Source organism: Tiliqua scincoides, chromosome 1 (assembly GCF_035046505.1).
Source record: "Tiliqua scincoides isolate rTilSci1 chromosome 1, rTilSci1.hap2, whole genome shotgun sequence".
Classification (NCBI taxonomy): Eukaryota; Metazoa; Chordata; class Lepidosauria; order Squamata; family Scincidae; genus Tiliqua; species Tiliqua scincoides.
Window position 1 is genome coordinate 244,126,669 of NC_089821.1, and position 27,180 is coordinate 244,153,848.

Below are 27,180 nucleotides of genomic sequence, written 5' to 3' on the forward strand. Positions count from 1 at the left end.
TGCATTTAAAATGTATGTAACATGCATACACAGGGGGGAGAGTGTATGCAGGGATCCTGGGTAGTTACCGTTGACACAGCTGTATAGTTCAGCAGGGAAAATAACATGGAGGTGAGGATGAAAGGTGCCACACAAGGATTTCTTTTAGTACTCAAAAAGATTCACAACTGGATCTGTGACTTCTTGTCATGAGCAAATAGCCCTGTTAGTGGTCTGTGTTTATACTCTTCTACTATATAGAAATGTGTGCTTCCTGCACACCTTGAAGCAAACAGCAATAAAATATATGAAATAGATCATAAGGAATAAACTCATAAAACGTTGACCGGGTAACATTCTATGTTCTTAGGTCTTGAGGCTGCAAAAACTCACCCTGGCTTTAGTGTCTCTAAACAGGAGAAGAGTTTTAGCCTCTTTCAAGCAGGGTAGATGGCCAAAGGACTCGTTTTTCTCTGCTGGCTAGCAGCCCACGTTCCAGACCTACTATGGCCTGCCAAGTAGATAGCTTCGCTGCCAGACAGCTTTATCAAGAAGGAGCTCTTGAGCTCTCTGCCTTCTTTGTTTCTGGCCAGCTGCAAGCTTTAGCCGAGTATATATGCCATGCTGCTTTGTTTTGCTTTTTGAACTGGGCCCTTCATCACGTGTGACTTCACAGCTACTCTTTTCCAGTGCTTGCGGCACTTAAAAAATAAAGAACCTGTAAGTGAACCACTATGAGTCTTCTCATATCTCTTGCATTCCAAGCAACCTTCCAAAGCCCACATTTGGGGCATACAATGTTTTTAATCTTTTTTCCCAAAAATAATTTGTGGAGCTATCTTTCAAAAAGTTCCCACCCCCTCAAGAAGTCATCGAAGCATATAAGGGTCATGTTAAACATGACTAATGACATTGCAGGCCCTGATGTGCTTGCTTTATTTTGGTTAATATGCCCAGTTTTCCTCCTCCGGCATTTCATTTGCCCTGGAAAAAAGAGAGCAAATTTCCCATTCAAACATGCTGCACTGCCGGAATGTGAGTTTGGGGAGGGGGGGGTGCAGCAGGCCCATAGGACTGGGCCCTAAATGTTTGATGCCTGCACAATACAGGTGAGCACTGCTTTGCAACGCTGTGACCAGAGACAGGCCACATGCGCAACACTGCCACTGGTCCCTGCACGTCCCCCCTTGCATCCGGAGGCTTGCCTGAGCCTTGCAGAGACAGCGTGCGTCTTCGGGAAAACAGAAGTTGCATTTTTCATGCAATTTGGGCATTCTGAGCCTTGGACAGGCAGCGCACATTTGCTTCTTCCCCTCATCTTCAGAGGTTTCGTTTAGCGCCAAGCCCTGCTTGACAATGGGGGTGCCAGTCCACATCCCTATTGCTAAGCGACACACAACTGTATATAATTGAGGGTCCAAGTCAATCCAACCTTCCAGTGCTGATGCAGCTGCGATGCAGCCCTGAGTTAAGGGAACAAGCATTCCCTTACCTTGAGGAGGCCTCTGTCACTGCCCCCTCCACTGCAGGATGGAGTGCATGCTCCCTTAGCACTGCTGCATTGCTGCTGGAAAGTTGGGTAGGTGGGCCCTGAATAAGCTTACACAAAACCCTCTGAGAAGGTGGGACTGAGGAGACTCCTTCTGAAGACGACACCATCTGTATGCATTGTACAAGATGAGATTGTATCTTTCCATAATCTTGTAGAATCAGTGGCGTCACTAGGGTTCATGTCACCCGATGCAGGATCAGCGTGTCACCCCCCATGCAGTGGGCGGGGCAACACCTCAGGTGTTGGGCATGGTGATGTACCATCACTCCATTCCCCCACCGGTTTTTTGGCTGTACCTTTTGATAGAACAAAGATAGAACACATTCTGCATGAAATTATGCATTGATTGCTAAATAACATGATGGTATTATTCTTCCAAATTCTGATTTTAGTGGTTTTGAAAACTTGTAGAGTCTCACACACACACACACCCTGTGTCAACTTACTAACACCTTATTGCAGCAGTTCTCAAACTTTTAGAACTGGGACCCACTTTTTAGAATGACAATCTGTACAAGACCCACCAGAAGTGATGTCATGGTGGAAGTGACATCATCAGGCAAATTAAAATAAATAAGTATAAATAATTATATTAGGAGGGCAGGAGGTCTGGTCTAGAGGATAGAGCCTCCGTTTGCCTGAAGATAACATCCGAAGGTCGCCAGTTCGAGGCCACCGTGACACCATGAACGGCAAGACCTTGAAGCAGCTGACAAGCCGAGCCGAGTTATGCTGAGATATTCCACCTGCTCTTTGGCCGCTGTCAGCCTGTGTGGGAGGAAAATGGAGACCAGAATGTGTTACCAGATCATTAAAGATCCATCTGAAATGTTGTGGTTCTTGAAAGACAGAACCTTCTTCAATTGTAAAAATCCCTATTGGGATTTATTATTGCCTGCCTATGTAAACCGCCTTGAATAAAAGTCTGAGGAGAAATCTGATGACCAAGAAAGGCGGTACATAAATACCTGTATTATTATTATTATTATTATTATTATTATTATTATTATTATTATTATTATTATTATTAATTAGAGTAAAACAAACAATTAAATAAGCAGAAGCCAGTCCTCAGAGGAAGCAGAACTTCCTCTGTAGCCTGCCTGCAATAACAGCCCCCTCCAAAACCAGTAAGGTTTTCAGCCCTACCCATTGCCCAGTTCAATTTAAGAACTTCTGTTTAAATCAGATCACTGTCAGGATCCACCTGGCTTTGCAAGTCTCAAAAAAGTTCACCTTATCAGCTGAAGCATCTGTTTTGATCCTTTTTAGTGAGGGGTGGGGGAGAAGCTGCCTTCTGGGGTATTTGTTGAGCTCCAGGTCCATTAGATCAGAACCATTCTGGTGGCTTCACATTCCCCTTTGCCTGGCTTGACTACCAGCCAAGGCATGTTTGCTTACTTGCAAGTAAACATGATTATGAGGCTTAGTTTCACTTTCCATAGGGCTCAATACATTCGTCTGCTTGGAGGGAGGGATTTACTTATCAGGTGTTTTGGGGGGCTGCATTCATAGGATCAGGACCATTCTGGTGTCATTGGATTCCTCTCTGCCTGCCCTTTCTGATGGACTAAGGCAAGGTTGCCCACTCATGAGTAAACGTGCAAAACGGCTCAGTTTCACTTTCCATAGGGCTCCATGCATTTTTTGTTCTCCAGTTTTTTGGCCATAAGTTTTGATGGAAAGGGGATATTTCACTCTGACATTATGCATTGCTTTCAGTTTGAAATTCCGCATCCAATGGTATGTAACATGATGGTATTACTCCTAGCCACTGTGATTTTAGCGTGTCACCCCCAGTATGTGTCACCCCCCCGTGTGCGTCACCTGGTGCAGCCCGCACCACTCGCACCCCCTAGCGACGCCACTGTAATAAACTTAGAATTAGAGGGGAAAAATGTATTATGGTATTATTATTCTGAGAGAGACACTTTCAGTTTTATAATTTTGCTGTATTTTACTCTTAAAGCTCAATAATGTTCAATAATAAAATGAATGTTTTTAAGCTCAATACAAACCAACTTTCTAGAAAGTTCTACTGAGAGCATTTGTGACCTTTTGGAACCAAATGCTATACCTCCCATTTATTCTGATCCAATCTTTTAATGTAACTCCACCTCAACAACTGAAGCTTTGAAAACATGATTTGCTCCAGCAGTGTAAACCACAGACATTTAACTGCTGGATTTTCTCTGACTAACCACCTCACGCAGACTGGGTTTCCACTGACAAGGGGAGTCAATGATGTTAATGAGAATGCTGTGTTATCTGGTCAGTTACTTTCTACCGACCTTCTAAGCCTATCACGTCTTGACAGTTCCCATCAGTTAGTCAAGAGCAGGGGTGCTCAAACTTTCAAGTTTAGGGACCCTGGACCTTTAAAATTGTGTAGGAGAGATAATTTCAGCAGGTGCAGCTTGTCATCTGTGGGATGACAAGTTGCACCTGCTGAAATTCTCTCTTCTATACACTTGTTAAAGGTCCAGCATCCCTAAAGTTGAAAGTTTGAGCACTCCTGGTCAAGAGTGATGCATTAGGAGTGGAGAAAGGCTTGCTCTTCAGTTAGCTCACATCTGTGACAGTAGTATTGATAGCCCGACCTTTAAAGTACTTGTTCTCGCAACATACAGACAGAAGTCACTGAATCTCAAGAGGGTTCCAGCTCAGGGACTGGTACTCCAGGCCAGTGGATATGCTTGTGTTGTGTGGTGCCAAATAATTAAATGCCACTTCCAACTGTACCCTGCAGACCAGCCACTGTCACATTTTTGCTGATAGGGGAAGAGGATTGAGGGAGGGATCAGGCCAGGATTTGGGTAGATCAGAGGTACATAAGAACTGGCCCACCTCACCCCAGCAGTGTCTGTTCTAGTGGCTGTTTGCTGGTATTCTTTTGCATCTTTTTAGATTGTGAGCCCTTTTGGGACAGGGAGCCATTTAGTTATTTGATTTTTCTCTGTAAACCGCTTTGTGAACTTTTAGTTGAAAAGCGGTATATAAATACTGTTTATTAATAATAATAATAATAATAATAATAATAATAATAATAATAATAATAATAAGCACAGGGTAGGATGGGGCTTACCTTGGCAGCACTGGCAGCCGCTGATTCCTATACACCCTTTCCATATAACACATCTACACAGCGAAAGAGCTAGCATAGATCTTGAGTAGGCCCAGAGGGGAGCAGGCAGTGGGTGGAGAGTTAAGTAAAGTTTTTCTTTACTAACATTTCCTGGCTGGCCTGGAACCCAGCTGGTCTTCAGTCTGCAGCAGATGACTATCAGTGATTCTACACCTTGAGCACTAGTGCAGGATAGGATTGGACCATTAATCTCACTAGGGAACTGCACCTTTGAAAGTCACTCACATGTCATGAACCATCCCTCTGCTCTAAGAGCTTCCAATTATTAGACCTTCCTACCCTCCAATTAACCGATATAAATCAAGGGTTTTGTTGACAGGAATATAAATATATTCCTTGGTCTGCAGTCATAAATTCCAATATTGGTGTGTTAATTCCTGCCTGGTCTTTGCTTGTGAATTTTGCTAGTTAGCTTATAGGCTCATCTTTCTGGGTTATTTTGAAGGTATGAGTTGGTGATGATATCTTCTTTTGAATGAACCTGCGCTGCAAAGATGGCACAAACCCTTTTGGTTTAAAAAGATGTTTTAAATGTGTATTTCATGAGATTGTGGCTAGGTGCAAGATCCTGGACAGGGTAGTCTTTGTAAGCATACACTTTGATGAATATATTTATTATATATTTATGTACTAAATTGATACCCGGCATTTCAGTGCCATTGACCAAAAAGCCAAGAAGATGCAATCAATTCAAATTCTTGAGATGTTAACAACATTAAACCTTCCTTTCCGCTTCAGTGCAGTGAAGCTGTGAATTGGAAAACAATGGCTAATTCCCTTTGATTAATACTTGCAGTCCAATATGCAGCCTTTGGAAACAACTGTTAGGACTTGGTTTCATCTGCTCAGCTAGCAACACATTTGAGTTATTTGATTTGGAATAATTCTAGTCATTCATTATAAAACCAGACAAATCCTAGCAAAAGGCTTAAGCTGAATTACTTTCAAAAAGAACACTAAGTGTGGGGGGGGGGGGTTCAGACAACAGCTGAAGCCCCCAGGGGGTGATTTATCGAGTGCGCTGATTATCCATTTCAATGTAATTAGAGGATGAGATAGGTGATCCTTCTCTCAGTCCTGTCAAGGTGGCAGTGAGGGAACTCATTCAGATATTTCCGCATTCTGGGGCATTCTGGGGAAAAAAGTGGTGGAGACAAATGGCAACATTAAGGGTCTGATCCTATCTCCCTCAGAGACGGGGGTGCTTTTGCACATTGGAGATGGATTTGCAGTGCTGGTGGAGAGGCCAGTGGCAGTCAGAGTAGGGCCTCAGCCCTGTGGAGATGCCATGGATGACCACTTGGTGGTGAGTATCCCTTCCGGATATTGGGGAGACTTTTCAGGGTGAGGAGAGGGCAGTGAGAGTCAGAACTGGGAGTGGGCTAATTGGGCCTGGGAGGGGGGTGGGGATGGGAGCAGAGGCTGCCACTGAATCCTGTGCCCCACCCCCCTTGAACCAGGCTGCCTGGAACAAATGTTCTCTTACCCCAAAGAAACTCTGGCAGTTACTCTGGACCCACAGTGGACCAACTGTAGTACAGCGGCGACCGGTTCAGTGCCACTGTACCTCTGCCACCACCAGGGGACAGAATTGGACCGCCTGTTAATTATTTAGTCATTCTGAAAGAAGCGCACACATCTACTATAGTAGTAGATGTACTACTATAGATGTAGTAGATGTATAGTAGATGTACTACAGTCAACTGTAGTACAGCAGCGACCTGTTTGGTGCCACTGTACCTCTGCCACCACCAGGGGATAGCATAGGGCTGCCTGTTAATTATTAATTCATTCTGAAAGAAGCGCACACATCTACTATGAAAAGGGCATTTTAAAATACAGATGGTACCTCTTAAGGTATCATATTACCTGGTCAAACTGTCTTCATGATCCCTGGTATTATTCCATTTTGCTATCACCAATATTTTCTGGGGAAGAACTGCACAATGGGCCAGTTGTATCCGTAGGAGTTTGGTTCTGGGATTCTGCATATATATTAAAAAAAAAAAAAAAAAAGAATGCTCAAACCCGCTTGTAAAATGGTGTAAAATTGTGTAATGTTATGTAAATTGTGTAAAATTGCATACATTGCATAAAATTATGTGAATTACTTTAAAGTGCTGGAAATGGTGGGCGCAAGGTTAACAAGATACGAATGCTACAGGTAGATATGATTTCAGATCTGATTCTGCTACAGCAGATTACACGGTATGTTTGCAGGAGGTATGTGGAAATTTTTTAAGCATATTTCAGTCTGCAGTTGGCTGAAATCTCGGGTGCAAGTCCCACGAATATGGTCGGCCAACTGTCGTCCAGTGGTAGAGCAAATGCATTGCATGCAGGCCTCAGGACTCAATCCTGGGCATCTTTAGGGCGGGCTGAGAAATAGCCCTTTCCGAAATCTTGCATTGCAGCTGTCAATCACTGCAAATAATACAGAACAAGACAAAAGCAGCTTCTTGCGTTCCGCAACAGCTATTCCAACCCGTTGAAGAAGAAAATGTTTTGAAAAGTTGTATTTTCAAAACGCCTGGAGGCATTTGGTTGTGTATATCCATGCATTAATTTGTCCCATATTTTGATCATTTGATCCTCAGAGCAGCTATGGAGAGATGTTAAAAACCACCAACCAAAATCTCTCTCTGAGCCCATGAAGGTGCCTGATGCACATCTGAAGGTTACACACATCTGAACTCTGAAATTATCTGAACAGATAATTTGGAATGAATTACCAGATAATTTGAACCAGATAATTTGGTACAGGATGTGGATTCACCTCCCTCCATTACAATCTCTGCACATGAACTGGAGGTTGTCCATGACTTTGTGTACCTTGGCTCAACGATCTCCGATACTCTTTCTCTTGATACCGAACTAAACAAACGCATCGGTAAAGCAGCTACCACATTTTCCAGACTCACAAAGAGAGTCTGGTCCAACAAGAAGCTGACGGAACATACCAAGATCCAGGTCTACAGAGCCTGCATCCCGAGTACACTTCTGTACTGTAGCGAGTCATGGACTCTTCGCTCACAACAGGAGAGGAAACTGAACGCTTTCCACATGCGCTGCCTTCGACGCATCTTCTGCATCACCTGGCAGGACAAAGTTCCAAACAAGACAGTCCTGGAATGTGCTGGAATCCCTAGCATGTATGCACTGCTGAAACAGAGACACCTGCGCTGGCTTGGTCATGTCATGAGAATGGGCGATGGCCGGATCCCAAAGGATCTCCTCTATGGAGAACTCGTGCAAGGAAAGCGCTCTACAGGTAGACCACAGCTGCGATACAAGGACATCTGCAAGAAGGATCTGAAGGCCTTAGGAATGGACCTCAACAGATGGGAAACCTTGGCCTCTGACGCTTGGAGGCAGGCTGTGCAGCATGGCCTTTCCCAGTTTGAAGAGACACTTGGCCAACAGTCTGAGGCTAATAGGCAAAAAAGGAAGGCCCATAGCCAGGGAGACACACCAGGGACAGACTGCACTTGCTCCCAGTGTGAAAGGGATTGTCACTCCCGAATTGGCCTCTTCAGCCACACTAGACGCTGTTCCAGAACCATTTTTCAGAGCGCAATACCATAGACTGAATGATGAATTTGGAATGCCACATAATTTGGAAAAGCATAATTTTGGAAGCACCCCATAGTTCATCTCTCTGGGCTATGTTGATTGTATGAGCATACATCCACAGATACGTCATGCCTCTACCTACCCACTATTGTGTTGTGTGTTTGCTGAAGATGCCCATCAGGCCTGGGCAGCCCTGTTTTCAGCTGATCTGTAACCCAGTGGCAGCACAAGCACAGGCTCTGCTCAGGGAACATGACACCCCTCTCACCATGCAACACCCCTGTACTTACCTGGAGCAATACTCAGCACCTGAAAGAGATTCGGTGAGGACGTCATCATGTGTACTGCCAAATCGCTTCCTAGGTGGCTATTTCTGGCCATTTGGAGACTCAAGGAGAGTGGGAGGGTGCATCCACTGCCAATGCAGTATGGTCTCCACTCCACTCCACAGAGAGAGAGAGAGAGAGAGAGAGAGAGAGAGAGAGAGAGAGAGAGAGTATGTAAAGCTCTTTTGAGAAGTCTCCTACTGAGACTTCCGGGCTGGCTCTCAAACATGGAATGGAATTAGCATTAGCACAGTATTTTTGGAGATAGAAGAATTGACTCTGGAAATGAATCCATCATTGAAACAAATAGATATTACAAGATCACTCACTAACATTTCTCTTGATATCACCTTTGGGGGAAAACTGAAAGTATTTTCCTCATTTTATAGATGGAAAATTAATGTGTCAGAAGGAACACCTTTGTCAAATATTGCATAGTTGGCTTGCAGGCCAAGCCAACCTCCAAAGATAAATTTTGCAGTCCGATGTAACTTACTCTGCTGCCATTATACATTTTCTCCTGTCGGCCATCAGATCTGGAACAAACGCAATAAGTCATTGGGGTGGTGGGGATTTTAGGACACCGTGCATGAGATTTAAACAGTAAATTCAGCCAGCTACCAGTTTTGTTCCCAAATGGGTATCTACTGAGTGAAACTTGTTCCAGTCACAAAATCACTGTGCAGGACTAAAGTGTTTAGGAAAATCACAAACTATTTTGTAGGATCCTCCAAGAGAGAAAGGGGTGGGGGGAAGGTTGAATACATCAGATGAATGAATGATGACTGGGTGGCTGAGTGATGAATGAATGGTTTCAACCCACTTTGATAGATGTGTCCCTCTTTGTGCTATCTGCCATGTCAATTCAGATCAAGGAAGGGAAGTGCTCAAAAGAAGGCAGAACACAAACACACTTCCAAAAGCAAGCAAATTTCTCGTGTGTGATACTTCCTTTTTTCCAATGCATTATATTATCCCTGCTCATGCCTTTAAAGTATGCAGGTAGCTATGGCAACACATAATAGATTTCCCCCCCAGTAGATATCCTTTCCTCGCAAAACAACTGAGTATGGTTCTGCTCCCTTTCCCCAATTAAACAATAAATGGAAGACCAAATACTGACCAGATCCATAGCAAAGAGGTTTTAGAGCAGTGTCCCTCAAACTGTGGGTCAGGACCCACTTGGTGAGTCATGAGCTAATTTCAGGTAGCTCCCCATTCATTTCAATATTTTATTTTTAATATATTGATGCTACTATGATATGTGACTGCATTTGAGGAAATGTAACAGAACTGTACTTTTAAAAGGCTACTATGTATATGGTTTTAACTATAGTCCATGGGACTTACTCCTGGGTAAGCATGGGTAGGATTGCAGCCTAGGATTGTTTTAAAAAAAAATAAAAATTAAATTTTATTTTAGTGCATAAACAGAACAGAAAAAAGAGCATTACATGGATATAAGTTTATAAGTTACATATAAGAAAAGGAAAAAAAGCCTATGATAACAGGACATGACCACAACATATGTGTAAGTGTTGCATTCAAACGTGAGTATTGCCAACATGTAGATTAAGAACATAAGAACATAAGAACATAAGAACAGCCCCACTGGATCAGGCCATAGGCCCATCTAGTCCAGCTTCCTGTATCTCACAGCGGCCCACCAAATGCCCCAGGGAGCACACCAGATAACAAGAGACCTCATCCTGGTGCTCTCCCCTACATCTGGCATTCTGACTTAACCCATTCCTAAAATCAGGAGGTTGCGCATACACATCATGGCTTGTACCCCATAATGGATTTTTCCTCCAGAAACTCGTCCAATCCCCTTTTAAAGGCGTCTAGGCTAGACGCCAGCACCACATCCTGTGGCAAGGAGTTCCACAGACCGACCACGCGCTGAGTAAAGAAATATTTTCTTTTGTCTGTCCTAACCCGCCCAACACTCAATTTTAGTGGATGTCCCCTGGTTCTGGTATTATGTGAGAGTGTAAAGAGCATCTCCCTATCCACTCTGTCCATCCCCTGCATAATTTTGTATGTCTCAATCATGTCCCCCCTCAAGCGTCTCTTTTCTAGGCTGAAGAGGCCCAAATGCCGTAGCCTTTCCTCATAAGGAAGGTGCCCCAGCCCCGTAATCATCTTAGTTGCTCTCTTTTGCACCTTTTCCATTTCCACTATGTCTTTTTTGAGATGCGGTGACCAGAACTGGACACAATACTCCAGATGTGGCCTTACCATAGATTTGTACAACGGCATTATAATACTAACCGTTTTGTTCTCAATACCCTTCCTAATGATCCCAAGCATAGAATTGGCCTTCTTCACTGCTGCCGCACATTGGGTCGACACTTTCATTGACCTGTCCACCACCACCCCAAGATCTCTCTCCTGATCTGTCACAGACAGCTCAGAACCCATCAGCCTATATCTAAAGTTTGGATTTTTTGCCCCAATGTGCATGACTTTACACTTACTGACATTGAAGCGCATCTGCCATTTTGCTGCCCATTCTGCCAGTCTGGAGAGATCCTTCTGGAGCTCCTCACAAGCACTTCTGGTCTTTACCACTCGGAAAAGTTTGGTGTCATCTGCAAACTTAGCCACTTCACTGCTCAATCCTGTCTCCAGGTCATTTATGAAGAGGTTGAAAAGCACCGGTCCCAGGACAGATCCTTGGGGCACACCGCTTTTCACCTCTCTCCATTGTGAAAATTGCCCATTGACACCCACTCTCTGCTTCCTGGCCTCCAACCACTTCTCAATCCAGGAGAGGACCTGTCCTCTAATTCCCTGACTGTGGAGTTTTTTCAGTAGCCTTTGGTGAGGGACCGTGTCAAACGCCTTCTGAAAGTCCAGATATATAATGTCCACGGGTTCTCCCGCATCCACATGCCTGTTGACCTTTTCAAAGAATTCTATAAGGTTCGTGAGGCAAGACTTACCCTTACAGAAGCCATGCTGACTCTCCCTCAGCAAGGCCTGTTCGTCTATGTGTTTTGAGATCCTATCTTTGATGAGGCATTCCACCATCTTACCCGGTATGGATGTTAGGCTGACCGGCCTATAGTTTCCCGGGTCCCCCCTCTTTCCCTTTTTAAAAATAGGCGTGACATTTGCTATCCTCCAATCTTCTGGCACCATGGCCATTTTGAGGGACAAGTTGCATACCTTAGTCAAGAGATCTGCAACTTCATTCTTCAATTCCTTAATAACCCTTGGGTGTATGCCATCAGGGCCCGGTGACTTATTGATCTTTAATTTATCAATGAGGTCTGAAACATCTTCTCTTTTAACCTCTATCTGACTTAACTCCTCGGTTAGGAGGGGCCGTTCGGGCAGCGGTATCTGCCCGAGGTCTTCTGCCGTGAAGACAGATGCAAAGAACTCATTTAATTTCTCTGCCATCTCTAAGTCTCCTTTTATCTCCCCTTTCCCTCCCTCACCATCCAGAGGGCCAACCGCTTCTCTGGCGGGTTTCCTGCTTCTAACATATTTGAAGAAGCTTTTATTATTCCCCTTAATGTTGCTGGCCATGCGTTCCTCATAGTCTCGCTTGGCCTCCCCTATCACCTTCTTACATTTCTTTTGCCACAGTTTATGTTCCTTTTTATTCTCTTCATTAGGGCAAGACTTCCATTTACGGAAGGAAGCTTCCTTGCCCTTCACAGCCTCTCTAACTTGGCTGGTTAGCCATGCGGGCACCCTCCTGGATTTAGTGGAACCCTTCTTTCTTTGCGGTATACACCTCTGCTGGGCCTCTATTACTGTTGTTTTAAGCAGCCTCCATGCACTCTGGAGAGACTGGACTAATGGAGATTCATTACTAAATCCTTTAAGCTAGAGCCTCTGTGGTGTCCAATATATTCTAAAGAGTATTTTTTGCTGTAATAGGTGTATCTAGATCAGTGTTTCTCAAACTGTGGGTCGGGACCCACTAGGTGGGTTGCAAACCAATTTCAGGTGGGTCCTCATTCAATATTCTATTTTTAATATTTTAGACTTGATGCTACGATGGTATGTGACTGCATTTGGGGAAATGTTACAGATCTGTACTTTTAACAGGCTATTCTGTATATCAGGGGTGTCCAAACTTTTTGGCAGGAGGGCCATATCATCTCTTTGACAATGTGTCGGGGGCAGGGAAAAAATTAATTTATATTTCAACTTTAAATAAAATTACATAAGTGTACATAAATGAAAATATTAGAAATGGAACTTATGAATGAATGTCTTGCAGTAGCTCAAGGCCTATAAAAGACCTTGCACAAAGCAAGGCCAGCCTTTCCTTCCCTGCCGCTGCTGCATCACAGATGTAAAGCAGCAAGCAATGGAGGGAGCCCTCATCCCATAGCTCACGCAAGACATTGAACAGTCGCCCTCACACTGAGAGCAGTTATGGTGGGCCAGCATGGGCTCCAGCAAGTCTCCAGATGGCCAGAGGCTCATTGGAGACTGGTTGCTCCCCACAGGCCAGATTGGGAGTCCCTGAGGCTGCAAGTGGCCCCCAGGCCGGGGTTTGGGCACCCCTGGTGTATATGATAGTATACACTGTATATCATAGTAAATGGAATTTACTCCTGGATAGGACTGGGCAGAATTGCAGCCTAGGATTGTTAAACCTCGTTTTAAGTTGCCAGACATCCCCTGGCACCAGGACCCAATCTGTATTTTAGTGAACACTGCTAGCCCTGTTTGCCTGCATCCTGTTTGATTAAGGGCACAATCCTATCCTGTGCTGGAACAGGCAAGCCAAGAGGCTTGCACTGTATCCAGCTCAGGATAGGGGCCCAAAGTGACTCAGCCAGAGGTAAGGAGAAACATTTCCCCTTACCTCAAGGTAAGGTGCCTTTGCTTCTGTGGGTCTCCTCAGACTTGCCCCTATGGGTCTCCTCGGACCACTCTTGAGGTGGCACAACTCCAAGGAGAGCGAAGAGGCTTGAAGCCGCTTTGCGCTTTGAACTTTTCCACTTCTCTCACCCCCACCATTTTCTTTTCTCTCCCTATCTTTAGCTAGCAACCGGGGTTGGCAGAGCAGGGATCTCTGAAATCCTTCCCTACAACTCCCTTTTTCTGATTTCTTCGGATGCACCAAAGACACTCATATGACACTGCACTATAGGACACTCTGGTTAGGGCATTACAGTAGTCCACACCTGGAGTCTTGTGTCCAGTTCTGGTCATCACATTTCAAAAAGGACATCGTGGAAATGGAAACGGTGCAAAAGAGAGCGACTAAAATGATTACGGGGCTGGGGCACCTTCCTTATGAGGAAAGGCTGTGGCGTTTGGGCCTCTTCAGCGTAGAAAAGAGACGCCTGAGGGGGGACATGATTGAGACATACAAAATTATGCAGGGGAAGGATAAAGTGGTTAGAGAGATGCTCTTTGCACTCTCACATAACACCAGAACCAGGGGACATCCACTAAAATTGAGTGTTGGGAGAGTTAGGACAGACAAAAGAAAATATTTCTTTACTCAGCATGTGGTCCGTCTGTGGAACTTCTTGCCGCAGAATGTTGTGATAGCACCTGGCCTGGATGCCTTTGAAAGGGATTGAACAAGTTTCTGGAGGAAAAATCCATTACGGGTTACAAGCCATGATGTGTATGTGCAACCTCCTGATTTTAGAAATGGGCTATGTCAGATGCAAGGGAGGGCACCAGGATGCAGGTCTCTTGTTATCTGGGTTGCTCCCTGAGGCATTTGGTGGGCCGCTGTGAGATACAGGAAGCTGGACTAGATGGGCCTATGGCCTGATCCAGTGGGGCTGTTCTTCTTATGTAGTCCTTTATTAAGTCTTTTGGATATCTATTTTTGTGTCCCTTTTAATAAAGCTGTAATCATTTATTGGAATATTTATCTCAGGGTGCAGTCCTGAGGTGCCCTCAGGAGGCCACGTTTGCACCTCCTTGTGAGTTGGCTGGGCTGGTGCAGGGATGCGCACCGGCCCATGGAGGCTGAATCCAGCCACTTCAAAGGGGAGCCTTGCATTGGCTGAGCTCAGCCCACACAAGACTCTTGTCTTATGGGTGGGGAGGGCAGCGAGGAGGTGGGAGGGAGGGGTTCTGGGGCAGTGGGAGGGCGGGCTGAGGGTGGTCCAGGGGGTGGGTGGGTGGGTGGGGAGCAGGAGGCAGGGCTGGAACCCAGCTCTTATGCCAGATGCCAACCCCCATTTCCGAGCAACGCTTATGGCAACTCCTAGGAGTTATGCCACCTCTGGAGGTGGCGCAAGTCCAAGGAGACGCATTGGGGCTGCAGTGACTTACCCGGGGATAAGGGAAAGAGTTTCCCATTACCTCTGGCTGAGCCACTTCAGGTCCCTACCTTGCAATGGATACGGCGCAGGCCTCCTTGCCTGCCTGTTCCAGCGCAAGATAGAATTGTGCAGTCAGTCTTTTCCTTAAGTAAAAGGAATGTCTGCAGAATGCTGGTTTGCATTCAATCTTAAGGTTCCAGTGTTCCAATAGACTAATAGACCTGTGTACTAATTCCTCTTTTTTTTAAAAGAAAAAAGAAAAGACCTGGCTCTTTTGGTAACAAGTAAGCTAAGCCATCAGGAAGGCCTGCACCATCCCACTGGCGCTGCATCCACATGCTACTCCTGACAGAGCGGGTAAACTACTGCTGAGTAACACAAGGGCAGATGAAGGGCAGAATGGGGTGGGGAGAAGTGTATTTGGTGGGGAAGGTCAGGGAGAGGGTGAATCAGGCCCAAAAGAGGGGCATTGTCGATGGTGCTGGCAAACTCTGAATCCTTTTCTCCCTCCTGGGCCTGAAAACCTGACAAAGGGATTCTCAGAGTTGCACTAGCAATTCAGCTGGTGCAGAACTGAGTAGCCCCACTGCACAGGCTGAGGCTTGACACAGGGTAAGGGAACATTTGAGACCTCCAGCCTGCTCCTTCCCAGCACTGGATACAATCCAGTGCTGCTTAGGATTGGGCTGTCTGAAAACTTTATAAATGATCCCTGACTGAGGACAACTTCATCCCTTATGAGCCTTTGCCAGTGGGAAACCAGCTTTCTCAAAGGGGAGCTTTCTCTCATAATGCACATATTATGAGAAAGAATATCATGAGAATGTACTCAGCATTCCATTCAGTATTTGATGTCCCGCTCCATTTGTTGCCACTATCTAAAATCCAGTTTCTTGCTCCCAGTGTGGAAGGGATTGTCACTCCCGAATCGGCCTTTTCAGCCACACTAGACGCTGTTCCAGAACCACCATTCAGAGCACGATATCATAGTCTTTCGAGACTGAAGGTTGCCAACAACTAAAATCCAATAGGTTGAGGGAGGGGCTTTTCAGCCATGGTGCCAGATGAAAATCTGTCTCTCCAGGAAGGTGTTTTGGGGTCAGGTCATGCTGCTTTTTTGAACTTTGCACTGTCTCTCATAGATCGAGTTTTGCTCTTCTGTGTTTGATTCTATTTTTGTCTTCTGCTGTGCAATGTGACATTGCACTGATGTTTTCATGTTGTGAAAGGCTTTGAATCCATGTAAAGGAAAATGAGATGTCATGGTTGGTTCCCCCCCCCCCCCAAAAAAATGTCTAAAAATCCATTTCCCCCAGCAAATATTCAAAGTGCAAAAAATGAAAAAAAAAATGCATGCTGAAGAGATAAATAGGGAAGCGCAGGATCCTGCTCTGCCGTTCACACTTTCTTGTTGCATGGAATACTGATGTGCACACAAGAAAATACAATTGCCAGGTAAAATTTGGAGAAGTTCTTGGACTGTATTTTTAACCTCCAGGTGGTCAAAGAAATATAATCCTGCTTTCACCCCCCAATTGTGTAATCTGGTCCATTGCGCCTATATCCTAGCTATTAGCCTGCAGTGTGTATGGTACACATATATACAAGTCTCTCTTGTCTACTTTTAACAGTGAAGGTTTATCTACTGCTTCACAGTTTGATATCTTAATGCCAGACAGTGCCGTCAATGGCTCTTTCTGTCAGTGTCAATGCTGGAAACAGACTTGTCTAAGGCCACTTGGGTTGCTGAGCATTGAACTGTTACAGCTATTCTAAGTTATTAGCTTCTCTATCATATACGGAGGGCCTTGATATCTGTATGGCTCTAATACAGCGCCTGGGAATTGCTGCTAGATTCTGAAAAATCTCGGCCTTTTTTACTTTTAAAAGGCTGGTTTCTAATTTTCATGGTTAGAAGAGAACTTGGATATACTAAAATATTGGGCAGCTTCTGCAAAACCAAGAGGGCCCAAGGCAATGTGTACATAATAGATGAAGAAAGATAGTCTTCCAAGGTGACTTGAGAGGCTTACTTGTCCAGCCTTCCTGGCTATGTCACTTTTGAGAGAATTTTTAGGAATGTGGGGGATCCACAGTTCTGGCACATTGAGTTGTGGTGCCCAACACTTATATGCATACAAGTGTGTAGTTTGGGGTGACCACAAACTGAGTACATGACCCAGACCAAGAGTGTATTGCCAGGCTGATGCCAAGGTACCATCTGGTCCACAAGTCTCTAGAACAGAGAGCCTTCCAACCCCTAGCCCAGGGGCCGGATCCAGGGTTTGGAATAATGCTTCCACCCAGTGACTGGAGCTTATTGCTGCAATGCAATTGTTCCATCTGGCCACCAAGTGTATTCCTGCTAGATTGGGGGACAGGGATGCTCTGGGCAGTTGCGTCTGCCTGGAGGTCCTGTTGCACAGCCTGATGAGACGCTGGCCAGCAGATGCAACTGCCCAGAGCATCCCTATCCCTGATCTAGTAGGAACGCATGCAGCAACCCAATGAACAAGAAGCTCTGGTCTGAATGGAGACTGGTTTTCTGGTGTGCAACGGCTGAAAGTTTGACAACTGCTTCTCCTGAGAAAGCAAACTTTGGATTTTTAATCTGGCTTCCCTGTCAGTCATCTGCAGCCCATTGGCAAGTTGGTCTAGCATTTTCCCCTTATATTTATCTACATTTCTCTGTCTTCTACAGCAGGGGCATCCAAACTTTTTGGCAGGAGGGCCACACCATCTCTCTGACACTGTATCAGGGGAAAAGGGGAAAAAATTAATTTACATTTCAAATTTGAATAAATTTACATAAATGAATATATTAGAGATGGAACGTATATGAATGAATGAAGGTCTTGCAATAGATCAAGGCCTAAAAAAGGCCTTTCCTTTCCTTTGCTGCTGCTGCTACATCACAGACATGAAACAGCAAGCAGTGGAGGGAGCCCTCGTCCCACAGCTCACACAAGAAGTCAAATGGTCGCGCTCATGCTGAGAGCAGTTGCGTCGGGCAGCATGGGCTCTAGCAATTCTCTGGAGGGCCAGAGGCTCATTGGAGACTGGGAGCTCACTGCAGGCCAGATTGGGAATCCCCAAGGACCGCAAGTGGCCCCCGGGCCAGAGTTTGGGCACTCCGTTCTACAACCTCTCTAATGTCTGTAGGACTTTCGCATGTTCATGTGTGATCAATGTGCTGGTGAGGACCTATAAAACCTTTAATAGTATACTTGAGGGATCATCTCCCCCATATGAATCTGCCATCTTGGGTGCCCTTTTTGGTTGTGGTACTCTGTGTTTAGAATTTGCTTCCCATTCAGATCAGATTGGTCCCCTCTTTGTTGACACTTTGGAGGGACATTAGAACTGTTTTGTTTCATTTTGCTTTTAATTGATGATTTAGTATTGATTTTAGGGTTGGTGCCTTTGGTGACTCTGGATTTAATATTGTGCGGTACTCAGGACCTGGTTAGAGATGTCAATGTTACGGAGCCCTTGGGGAACAGTGATCATGCTGCGATCTGTTTCGACATGCACATCAGGGGAAGAATACTGGGCAAATCTCTCACAAAAAAATCCTTGACTTCCGACAAGCGGACTTCCCTCAAATGAGGAGGCTGGTTAGAAGGAGGTTGAAAGGGAAGGTAAAAAGAGTCCAATCTCTCCAGAGTGCATGGAGGCTACTTAAAACAACAGTAATAGAGGCCCAGTGGAAGTGTATACCACAAAGGAAGAAGGGCTCCACTAAGTCCAGGAGGGTGCCCGCATGGCTAACCAGCCAAGTTAGAGGGGCCGTGAAGGGCAAGGAAGCTTTGTTCCAAACGGAAGTCTTGCCCTAATGAAGAGAATAAAAAGGAACATAAACTGTGGCAAAAGAAATGTAAGAAGGTGATACGGGGAGCCAAGAGAAACTATGAGGAACACTTGGCCAGCAACATTCAGGGAATAATAAAAGCTCCTTCAAATATATTAGAAGCAGGAAACCCGCCAGAGAAGCGGCTGGCCCTCTGGATCGTGAGGGAGGGAAAAGGGAGATAAATGGAGACTTAGAGATGGCAGAGAAAAAAAAAATTAGTTCTTTGCATCTGTCTTCACGGCAGAAGACCTTGGGCAGATACCGCTGCCCAAATGGCCCCTCCTGACCAACGAATTAAGTCAGATAGAGGTTAAAAGAGAAGATGTTTCAGACCTCATTGACAAATTAAAGATCAATAAGTCACCAAGCCCTGATGGCATCCACCCAAGTTGCTGATCTCTTGACGAAAATATGCAACTTGACCCTCAAAACGGCCATGGTGCCAGAAGATTGGAGGATAGCAAATGTCACGCCTATCTTTAAAAAGGGAAAGAGGGGGGACCCGGGAAACTATGGGCTGGTCAGCCTAACATCTATACCGGGTAAGATGGTGGAATGCCTCATCAAAGATAGAATCTCAAAACACACAGACAAACAAGCCTTGCTGAGGGAGAATCAGCATGGCTTCTGTAAGGGTAAGTCTTGCCTCACGAACCTTATAGAATTCTTTGAAAAGGTCAACAGGCATGTGGATGCGGGAGAACCCGTGGACATTATATATCTGGACTTTCAGAAGGCATTTGACACGGTCTCTCACCAAAGGCTACTGAAAAAACTCCACAGTAAGGGAATTAAAGGGCAAGTCCTCTTATGGATTGAGAACTGGTTGAAGACCAGGAAACAGAGAGTGGGTGTCAATGGGCAATTTTCACAATGGAGAGAAGTGAAAAGCGGTGTGCCCCAAGGATCTGTCCTGGAACCGGTGCTTTTCAACCTCTTCATAAATGACCTGGAGACAGCGGTGAGCAGTGAGGTGGCTAAGTTTGCAGATGACACCAAACCTTTCCAAGTGGTGAAGACCAGAAGTGATTGTGAGGAGCTCCAGAAGGATCTCTCCAGACTGGCAGAATGGGCAACAAAATGGCAGATGCGCTTCAATGTCAGTAAGTGTAAAGTCATGCACATTGGAGCAAAAAATCAAAACTTCACATATAAGCTAATGGGTTCTGAACTGTCTGTGACAGATCAGGAGAGAGATCTTGGGGTGGTTTGTGACAGGTTGATGAAAGTGTCTACCCAATATGTGGCAGCAGTAAAGAAGGCCAATTCTATGCTTGGGATCATTAGAAAAGGTATTGAGAACAAAACAGCTAATATTATAATGCCGTTGTACAAATCAATGGTAAGGCCACACCTGGAGTATTGTGTCCAGTTCTGGTCACCACATCTCAAAAAGGACATCGTGGAAATGGAAAAGGTGCAAAAGAGAGCGACTAAGATGATGACTGGGCTGGGGCACCTTCCTTATGAAGAAAGGCTACGGTGTTTGGGCCTCTTCAGCCTAGAAAAGAGGCGCCTGAGGGGGGACATGATTGAAACATACAAAATTATGCATGGGAAGGATAAAGTGGATAGAGAGATGCTCTTTACACTCTCACATAACACCAGAACCAGGGGACATCCACTAAAATTGAGTGTTGGGAGGGTTAGGACAGACAAAATAAAATATTTCTTTACTCAGCATGTGGTTGGTCTGTGGAACTCCTTGCCACAGGATGTGGTGATGGTGTCTGGCCTGGAAGCTTTTAAAAGGGGATTGGACAAGTTTCTGGAGGAAAAATCCATTGCTGGTTACAAGCCATGATGTGTATGTGCAACCTCCTGATTTTAGAAATGGGCTATGTCAGAATGCCAGATGCAAGGGAGGACACCAGGATGCAGTTATCTGGTGTGCTCCCTGGGGCATTTGGTGGGCCGCTGTGAGATACAGGAAGCTGGACTAGATGGGCCTGTGGCCTGATCCAGTGAGGCTGTTCTTATGTTCTTATGGTGCTGCTGACGTGCTCTCCTAGGTTGAATTAAATTGCTGTTTGTGTTTTTCTCTGTTTTATTGTTTTTCTTTATTGATGGTTTTTCATTGATGGTGATGATGGTGCTGGTCTTGAACCACCTTGGGCTTTCATTTGTCAGAAGAGTGGAATAAATACCCTTTATTTTAATAAATTAAGAATGCAAGCTTAGACAGCCATATGTGTAAGAGAGCAACACGCATGTAGCTGGAGGTATTTTAAAAGTTTTATTGCAGTCCAACTCCCAGCTGTACAGACCAACCGGTTTTAAATGGGACAGCAACTTGCCTTTTTTGGTGGGTGATCACCTGCAATACAACCATCAAAGACAGCTCCAGCTACATCCATTCTTCTCCCGCATCTATTCTGCCCATATGGCTGTCTAGGATCGAAGCCCAATAGGACTGCATGCTACAAAAGTAGGAGTCCCTCACCGGATGGATGCCATGTCAAGTTGCAACTCAAGCATATCCTGACCTTCTGTAGAACATAAAGGAGCAAAACATTCCATAGATCATCTGAAGGTAACCACTTTCTATTTGTACAGAGGAAGGCAGCATACAAACATGGGAATGAAGGAAGTAATGCTATCCCACATTTTTTGGTTCAATTAATCATCAGCTAGGGACCATGTATACTGGACCATATGCCTACATACGTATTTTTAAGATGCATTCCTGCCATGACCTTTCCCACCTTTTGTGGTTTTCAAGGAAAGCCCTACACCATACCCAATCACTTTCAGGGGGACAGTTAGTAGAAATGCAGGATAGTGCCTCTTGGTTACAGTGCCCAAACTGTTGAATTCTCTCAACTCAGATGCTTGAGATGCTGATCCCTGATTGAGATTTTAAGGGCCTTCCCTCCCCCTCTGAAATTACCTACATTTTGAACCCTCCTCAGTCATTTGCTCTCTCATGGACAGGAAATGTGTGAGAGGTTCCTCAAGAACATGTGCACTAGCTCTGATGTGCCCTTACTGATGAAATGTGCTCTATCCCTGACCCATCTCTCCCCATGTCCAGTGTTTGTCTGAAGAGACAAATGCTGAAAATGGAGAGAGTTTCTTTCCTTGATTACTAAGGCTGAATAGTCCAGGGTTCTAGTCACGGGGCAAGGGGACTGCCCTAATGTTCAGAGCCTGTCTCTCCAGACAAACACTGAGTTTGAGGAGAATGGGAGGGCAGGCTACCTAACTGACAGAGGGCCCAATCCTATCCAACTTTTCAGCACCAGTGCAGCCGCAACGCAGCCTTAAGGTAAGGGAACAAATGTTACGATACCTTGAGGAGGCCTCTGTGACTGCTTCCCCACCACAGAATGCAGTGTGCACCCCACTGGCACAGCTGCACCAGCACTGGAAAATTGGATAGGATTTGGCCCAGAGGCAGGGCTGGTGCATGTTCTTGAGGAGGCCCTCACCAGGTGAGATTTAACAATTGAAGAGAGCTTATGATTAAGAGGGCTCACAATCATTTCAGGGAACTCAAGAGCAAGGGTAAAATGGAGGTTGCCAAAAGTTCAGTAAGTATGGTCAGCAACTATCCTTATGAAAGCAGTTGGAGAATTGCCTTCCTTAAAGATCTCTGCAGAAGAGAGCAAGTGACTGAAGAAGGCTATGGCGGAGTGACCATTCGGAGAAGCATTTCCAGAAAAAATGCAGGCATCAATTGGCAACTGCCGTTGTTTCCCAGAATGCCCCTGAGCATGATGCTACATCATAAGGTGGCACCATTCCAGGGCATTGTGGGGAGAAACTGGAGGCTGTCAACCAGAAGAAACCAGAGGAGCATTATTGGGTTTCATCCCGTCTTTCAACGCTAACACCCGCCCCAACTCCTTCCCAAACCAGCCAAAAAGGTTTCACTGGAGAACTCTTAACTCAACTTTAATTTGTCATTGTTTAATTTGTGTGAGTGAGTGAGTGAGTGAGTGAGTGAGTGAGTGAGTGAGTGAGTGAGTGAGTGAGTATGATGGGAGTGATTCAATTCTTTGATTGCATTTTTATTGCATCATTATTTTATTGGAGGATTTTTCTGTATACCGCTCAGAGGACCTTCAGGATAGCAGTAAATAAATGTGGATGGTGTGAATATCTGGTGTTCAGAAGACATCATATCCTACTGGTGTGCTTCTCACAGAACAGGGTTTGGCAGAAGTTCCTTGAGAAGTACACATTCAGTGGTAAGCCTAGGTTTATTGTTGAGTAATATCTGGAATGACTCTATGAAGCCTCAATTCAAGGATACTATATGATTAAAAATGATTAAAATGATTAAAAATGAATCTGAAATAGGAAGGACAACTTTTTATTTTCCCACCTGGTTAGCTGTCAACATGTTACTCTCCCTCCCCCCAGGACTGTGAATTTGCTGTAGAAGAGGTTTCTGTTCTGGCAGGTCAAATGCAAGGGAGCAGGCCTCTCATGTAGGACAGGAAGCTTATCAAGAGAGGAAATGACTAGTGGAGCACATAGCTTCCTGCCACCAGGAGGGGCTGAAAGTGTCAAGCTTATATCTGCTCACAAGGTGCCCAATTAGCTGCTGTGCTGACAAAATTTCTCATTGGAGAAGAACACAAAGTGACCGAAGACTGATAAAAGGAGCAGCTAGCCTCTTCCTTTTGCAAGGGCATCCTCTCATTATACTTTCATTCAAAGACTGTCTTCATACTGAACTATTTTAAACAGGATTTAATCCCAGCAAAAGGTTGTCACGTCGGCAGCTCTGGGAAGACAGAGCTTCTATTCTGTCTGTAGGGAAGACCTCTGCAGTGCCTGTTCTTTCCAGCCCTCCCCTAATGAAAGTGTCAAGGATATAAGAGAACTGGCTGCCAATAAATCTTTTGTCGTTTATATTTCAATATTAGTGGAATGTACAGCAAGATGCACCTCAGGGGGGACATGATAGAGACATACAAAATTATGCAGGGGCTGGACAGAGTGGATAGAGAGATGCTCTTTAGACTCTCACATGACACCAGAACCAGGGGACATCCACTAAAATTGAGTGTTGGGAGAGTTAGAACAGACAAAAGAAAATATTTCTTTACTCAGCGTGTGGTTGGTCTGTGGAACTCCTTGCCACAGGATGTGGTGATGGTGACTGGCCTGGACGCCTTTAAAAGGGGGTTGGACAAGTTTCTGGAGGAAAAATCCATTACAGGTTACAAGCCGTGATGTGTATGTGCAACCTCCTGATTTTAGAAATGGGCTATGTCAGATGTAAGGAGGGCACCAGAATGAGGTCTCTTGTTATCTGGTGTGCTCCCTGGGTCATTTGGTGGGCCGCTGTGAGATACAGGAAGCTGGACTAGATGGGCCTATGGCCTGATCCAGTGGGGCTGTTCTTAAGTTCTTATGTTCTTCTGACTAAGTTTCTAAGCCCCAAACTCTCTTGGAAAACTGTTGTTTTAACTGACTGTAGAGTGTTCTCTACACACTCTCAGAAACTGCCAAGTAAAATGCATGGAGTCCTATGGAAAGTGAAACTGAGCCACTCGCCTAGAGATGCACCCAATGGTTGGCAACCTTTAGTCTCGAAAGACTATGGTACAAGCCTACAGCACCCAGTATTCCCAAGCGGTCTCCCATCCAAGTACTAACCAGGCCTGACCCTGCTTAGCTTCCGAGATCGGGCATAATACACCCGGTTCTTCCTAACTGCATGGACAGCCCAGTATTTCTACCACAGTTATTTCTGGTCAATTTCTCATTGTCTTCCTTACTATTCCTGAGCCCATTAGATAGCCCTGATCTTGATACAGACACTTGGTATCCAAAGTTCAGAGCCATGATCTCCTAGAACTCTCTTACAGGATCTACAGCATCCTAATTTGCATTTTAGTTGATGCTCATTTTCTTTTGTGTGCTCCTGCAGCTGAAAACTAGTTCCAAAGCTTCCAGTTCCCGCAAACCTTGCTTCCTTCCCTAGAGGAGTGGATTTATTTTATATTTCGATATACTTTTATCTTCCTTGGGTCTCCTAGCTTGCCTTCTTGCTCATAAATATGGGGCTCATTAGCTGTTCAGCCCACGTAGTTCCTATACACTATGTGGTCTTGTTTGATAAGAGAGCAAGGAAGAAGTTATTTTCTGATTTGAAGATAGTTTATCTCCCTTGACAGTTTTCATGGCAGTTTACAAAGTTTGAACAAAACAGTTGGTTTCCCCATTAGAGCAGAGATGGCGGGGGGGGGGGGGGGAAGAGGAGATAAAACATGTAACATTTTTATTAACCTACACAAAGTTATTGAATATGAGATGTAAATCCAGGCACATGATCAGATATTAATTCTGCAGATAACTTGAAAATGAAACATAGAGCCTTCATAATGAGACTCCTTGGATTCAACAAGGATGCACAGGTAACTTGGGGTCATAACAGTTTGCCTTCTGTCTGAATCTAACCTAACATAAAACCTGCAGAAATCAATGAGAGCTGATACCAGTGGGCACAATGGCCAACAGCAAGCTCTTGGCTCCAGAACTGATGAACCTTAATACGAGAAGTGGGACCTTCAATAACTGCAGATGAAATGCTGAAAGACAGCTAGGGAAAGTCAAATGTCCAAGTGACGTTGGCAGCCAGGAGAACTTCGCCATAGAATTTCTTTCCCTGAAACATGTCATAGTATCCCTTGTTTTCATGTTCCTTTGAAATACATCTGTGGGGAAGTATATTTAGTGATGTGATTAATGCTTAGGATCACAGAAATGGCCATTTTCATACCTGGATGTTTTGTTCTATACAGAATGGCAGGTGGGGGCAGCCTAAGGAGCTGTGGGGCCCAATTGGAAACCTTTTTTTTTTTTCACCTAGGCCCCACTTTCATAGCCAAGGTCTGTAGAATCATTGAGATATCAATAAAACTTCATTACAGACTGTATACTGGACCAAATGAACCTAAGCACATTTTAGTATAAAACTGCATACATGTAAGTATACATAAGTAAACAAAGTATGGTCTTGCATATATGTTCATTACAATATTTTGCTGTGTGTCTTTGACAAGACTAGAGTAGCAGCCCAGTCCTAAGAGCCCAGAGGAACAGAAGCACCAAAATGGCTACTGCTGCATCCTATGGGTGCCATGGCAGCTGCTGGAAATCTCCTTGGGAGAAGGGGATGTTCATTCCCTTCCCCCCAAGTAAGGGCAAAGTCCCCGCAATGGGTCTCCTCCAATCTGTGACAACTATTTTTCCAGCACGGACTGGAGGAGCTCTGTTTTGGGTTTTTCAGCCCGATATGGAGCGTAGGATCCAGGGGATGCATCATTCACCAGTCCCACCCCCCTTCCTGGGCCTAACCTGCCCTCCATTCCATTCCGCCCACTCCCTGCCTCCCTCTTCCCTGAGAAGCTTCATCTCTGGCCAGTGTTGCAGGAGCGCTGACCAGCCATTGCCGCTGCGCTGGGGCTCAGTACTGATTAGTACTGTCCCAGTGATGGTGTTCTCTACTCCCAGTGTGCTGCAAATGTGTTTTACGGCCTGTTTACAACACCCAGCACTGGTGTTGGAGCTCAATGCCAGTGCTAGGGCTGGATTGGATTGTGCCCTAATTACCCTAGTGTGGGTGCCCTGGCATGGGGCCCAATTGGGAGCACTTGGTCCGATTGGCTTAAATCCAGTACTGATGGTAGGCTTGGAATGCACCAAAAGGAAACCAATCCCAATCCTTACTACAAGGCAGCAAGGTAGAGGATGCTACAGTCCCTGGTATCTCCAGGCAGGGTTGGAAACCCTGCTTGAAACCCTGGAGAGCAGCTGCCATTCATTGCAGCTAGGTGGGCTGATATAAGATTGAGCAATGGCCCAATTCAGTATAAGACAACAGATACACCAACGACCAAGCAAAATGTAACAATGAACATCTAATTGCCTTTGGTGAAAGGAGGAAAAAAGAGAGGCTGCCTGACTCCCAAAAAAGGGGGGGAAGGAGACAAACTTCAAAGTGCTGATGATATAATGCATGTTACATTTTTTTTTTCCTGTTTAGGCCTGATGTTTAAGACCTGAGGCATAAGAACTAGTAGGACTACAACAGTTAGTGGGAGAGTGCACCATATTATATCAGTATCTCTTCCGTGCCCATGAGGGAGACAGCAGCACTGAAACATGTCAGGTCGAACCAGAAAAAAAAATGTAATAAGCTTTATATCATCGGCAACCTTTGGAGTATATAGGAAACTGTCATTGTGAGTCAGGACAAAGGTCCATCTAGCTTGGAATTGCACTGACTAGTCGTGGCTGTCTGGAGATGCCAGGGACTGAACCTGAATGAAAAGCAGATACTCTTCTTCCACTGAGCTACAGTCTCTCCCATAGCATTAAAGCTTCTTGGATTCCTTGCCTGTGGATTTTGTCACCTCCTTTTTCTTTTTGTACTTGGTGGACTAGCAGCTTGCAAAATGGAAGCATCTTTCTGTTACAAACAGAAGACTCAGAGCACAACCCTAGGCAGGTCCATTCAGAAGTAAGTC